The sequence below is a fragment of the Oryctolagus cuniculus genome, chromosome 12, assembly GCF_964237555.1.
Source record: "Oryctolagus cuniculus chromosome 12, mOryCun1.1, whole genome shotgun sequence".
Lineage (NCBI taxonomy): Eukaryota > Metazoa > Chordata > Mammalia > Lagomorpha > Leporidae > Oryctolagus > Oryctolagus cuniculus.
In genome coordinates, this window is record NC_091443.1 from 87875870 (window position 1) to 87880376 (window position 4507).

Genomic DNA, 4507 nt, shown 5'->3' on the forward strand with positions numbered 1-4507 from the left:
CTTTGTTTTCTTCCTGCTTATGGGCTCGTCCCTGTCGGTCTCCTTTGCTGACACCTCAATCAGACCTCTCATTGATTATTTCTTCTTTTCTATCCCTTCCAATTCTATGACTTCATTATCATGTACATGCTGATTCTCAATGGACCTCCAGCCTACCCTTCTTCCTAGAACTCTGGATGATAGCTCCAGGTGGATGCCGACAGACATTTCAAGCTCACTTTCTCCAAAACAGAGCTTTTTGGGCAGACATTGTGGTGCAACTGGGTTAAGCCACTGTTGCAATGCCTGCATCTCATATGGGAGTGCTGGGTCAGGTCCCAAGTCCCAGTGATACTGCTTCCAACCCAGCTTCCTGCTAATGCACACTCTGGAAGGGCAAGGGGTGATGCCTGAGTACTTGGATTCCTGCCACCCATGCGGGAGACCCAGATGGAGTTCCATGCACCTGGCTTTGGCCTGGCCAGCCCCAGCCCCAGCCCCAGCCCCAGCTGTTGTAGGCATTTGGGGAGTGAACCATCAGATGGAAGACATCTCTCTCTCTCTCTCTCTCTCTCTCTCTCTCTCTCTCTCTGTCACTCTGCCTTTCAAATCAATCAATAGAATCTTTTTTTTATTTTAAAAATAGTAATTTTATTTACTTGAAAGAGTTACAGAGAGAGGTAGAGACAGAGAGGAGAGGTCTTCCATCTGCTGGTTCAACCCCCAAATGGCTGGAGTGCAGCCAATCTGAAGCCAGGAGCTGGGAGCATCTTCTGGGTCTCCCATGTGGGTGCAGGGGCCACCTTCCGCTGCTTTCCCAGGCACATTAGCAGGGAGCTGGATTGGAACTGGAGCAGCTGGGACTTGAAACTGTTGCCCATATGGGATGCTGGTGCTGCAGGCTGGGGCTTTAACCCACTGTGCCACAGCGCTGGCCCTTAGAATCTTTTTTTAATTTAAGATGTATTTTATTTATTTGAAATAGTCATAGGAAGAGTGGGAGACAGAGAGAGAGAGAGAGAACCATCCTCTGTTTCACTCCTTAAATAGCTGCAACAGCTGGAGCTGCGCTGATCCAAAGCCAGGAGCCAGGAGCTTCTTTCGGGTCTCCCACGTGGGTGCAGGGGCCCAAGGACTTGGGCCTCTTCTGCTGCTTTCCCAGGCCATAGCAGAGAGCTGGATCGGAAGTGGAGCAGCCGGGACTTGAACCGGCGCCCATTTGGTATGCTGCAGGCAGCAGCTTTACCTGCTATGCCACAGCACTGGCCCCCAGAAATGAGTTTTGAATCTATTCGCTTCTCTCCATCCCCACCCTACATGCTGGATTACAGCAGTGGTCTCCAAATATTAATCAGATTCCCATCTCCCACTCTGCCTCCTTGTTTATTTCCTCTATGGAACTTGTCACACTCAGCGCCTGCACTGTGATGTAGCCGGTAAAGCCTCTGCCTGTGGTGCCCTCATCTCATATGGGTACCGGTTCAAGTCCTGGCTGCTCCACTTCCGATCCAGCTCTCTGCTATGGCCTGGGAAAGCAGTGGAGGATGACCCAAGTCCTTGGGCCCCTGCACCTGTGTGGGAGACCTGTAGGAGACTCCTGGTTCCTGGCTTCGGATCAGCACAGCTCCGGCCGCTGCGGCCAGTTGGGGAGTGAACCAGCGGATGGAAGACCTCTCTCTCTGCCTGTCTGTAACTCTGCCTTTCAAACAAATTAAAAAAAAAAAAAAAAAAAAAAAAAAAACCTCCCTCCTTCCCCCTGTGTCCTACGCATGTGATCACTCAAAACTGCTCGTGGTTCCCCTAATGAGTCAGGATGTTTTACAAGTTCTCATTTTTGAGAAATGTTCCCTCTTCCTAAACTCCCACTGCCTTCTGCCACCCCCAACCAGCTGAGCCTGCACTCCCCGGGGACTCCTCACCAAAGCCCTTCTCAGGACTGTCCACCCTCTTCCCGATCCTTGCAAGGCCCTGTAGTAAGGGGCGTGGACTCTGGAGTTGGGCAGGGCAGGAATCCAGCCAAGTGGCCTCAGCCAGGTCATTTAACTCCTTTAAGCCTCGGATCCTTGATCCGTAAGATGAGGCTAACGGTGGTATCGGTTTCCTGCATGAGTACCTACTTCTGTGAGGATTAAGTGAGCTGCATGGGAGGAGCTGAGTAGAGTAAGCAGACACCAGAGGCTCCCTAAGTTCTTTTGAGTGAATAGACAATCCCAGGACGACATATTGGAAAGCACTCTCACTTAAGAGGCACTCAATAAATCTGCTGATTGATTAAATGACGCACATGCAAAACAGACTCCATTACTTTCATAGCCAACAATCTTCAATGACTTTTCATTGTCTGAGGTCAGCACGTGGCCCCCTGCCTTGAGCTCTCTCCGCCTCTCTCTGTGTGTCTCTCTCCCCCTATACTGTTCCACGTATCACACTGTCTTCTGCCTAGATGCCTGTCCTGCCCCTGCCCCTCTGTCCTGGTTTCAGCACCCTCCCCTGTTTCCGTGCCTTTCTCTCCCAGGGGAGGACAGGGACTCTGAGCCCTGCTGTATCTCCCAGCCATTAGCGGTGCAGAGCTGCAAGTGAAATTTGTATTAAACAAATGCATGTGGCATGGAGGCAACAGCCAGAGGACCAGGATGGGGAAACTGAGGCTTCAGTAGTTATGGGTGGCGCATTCCCAGACATGACGAAGCTGGCTGGATCTCCAAGCTGACCTGATCTTACCCCCCACCTCTCTCCAAAAAAACGTGGGCGGCTTTGGGGTAACAACATGAATTTCCCAGGGTCTGTGGTCTCCTGCAGGTAGAATCTGAGTTTCCAGACACAGGTTCTTCGGAATCCTCAGGCATGGGACATGGCACGGCTCTGTAGACTTAGGTTGAAGGGGTTGCCTCCTCCCAACTTTCTCAGATCAGGCTTGGACTTCTCCATCCTTAGATAAAGGAACTCAGGCCCAGGCTGGGGCAGGGGGAGTGTGCCCCCACCCCTTCCTCCCCTGGCTCAGGGGTCCTAAGATGCCCCTCTCTGCTCTGCATGGCTGGAAGTGGCCTGGGAGACCAGCAGAAGGCAGTGGAAAGGGAGCTTGGTCAACTAGCACAGCTGTGGCTAGAGCCACAGGAGGTCACCACTGATGCCTCCCGCTGTTAATTCCCTGAGCCCTGGCAAGGGACACGGAGCGGGAGGGCGAGGGAGGCAGTGTTGAAGGCTGGGATCAAATCTCGCTGGGTCTCTGTTTCTCCCAAGCAAGGACGCAAGGTGGAACCCAAACCATCGCCAGGACAGTGGCAAAGCTGAGGGTCCCTGCTCGATGGGAGTGGGGCCCTCAGATCTGGGTGCCAGAGAAGGGTTTGGCAATGCCCAAGCACAGGAAAGCATTGCGTTGGAGGACTCCTAAGAGCCATCAGGCAAACACTACCCCCCTCAAAGGACCCAGAGTCCAGCCTCCCAGGCCCAGGTGTTCCCGTTACACGATCCTCTGGACAGAGACCCAAGTTCCTAGCTGGACCCCGCCCAGGGAAGACGGCCAGAGAGAAGAAACCCAGGCCTTCGCCAATTTCCTGGGTTCGGAAGGAGCTTTTTTGAGGGCCCATCTGTGGCCACTGCGGGCAGCTCAGCGCGGTCCTGGAACCCAGGCCCACTGGGTCAGGAGACTTCAAAGAGCCTCCACCAGCAAGCGACTCGCCCGCTCCTCAGGGCCGCGCCTGCACCCGCCCCTCCGCCGCCGGGCCGGAAGCCCCCGCCCCCGGCCCGCGCCGCGTAGCCTGCAGCGCATACCCCGGCCCAGCCCCTCTCCTTCGGCAGCTCCGGGGAGCCTCTCTCCATTCAGCTCCGTCCCGCCCACTTCCTCCGGCGCCAGCTCCGCCCGGCCTCCGCCGTCCAGTCCCCAAACACACGCCCGGCCCTGCCCTGGCGCAGGCCCCGCCCCCACCGGGAGCTCCGGCCCCACCCCGGCCCCGCCCAAGCCTTCGTCCTCGGCTCCCGCCGGGGCCAGGCCCCGCCCTCAGCCCCGGCCCCGGCCCCGCCCATGTCCTCAGCGCTAGTCCCGGCTAGGCCCCGCCCCGGCCTCCAGTCCTCAGCCCGGTGCCTCCTAGTTCCCGCCCAACCTTAGGCCACGCCCCAGCCCCGTCCTCCCCTCCAGCCCCGGCCAGGCCCCGCCCCGCCCTCATCGGGAGCTCCGGCCCCGCCCCCGGCCCCGCCCCAGCCTCATCCTCCCCTCAAGCCCCCGGCCCCGCCCTCAACCCAGGCCCCGCCCTCGTCCATGTCCTCAGCTCTAGCCCCTGCAAGGCCCTGCCCCGGCCGCCAGTCCTCAGCCCCGGCCCTCCTAGGCCCCGCCCCCAGATCAAGCCACGCCCAGTCCCCTTTCTCAGCTCCGGCCACGCCCCAGTCTCCGTCCTCCCTTCCAGCCCCGTCCAGGCCCCGCCCCCAGCCCTGCCCCGCCCCGCCGACTCCCGCCCCGGCGCGGGCCTCCCAGCCCAGCTATTGCCCTCCCCAGGCTCCGCCCCGGCCCCCGGAAGCCTCTCCCCGCCCCCGG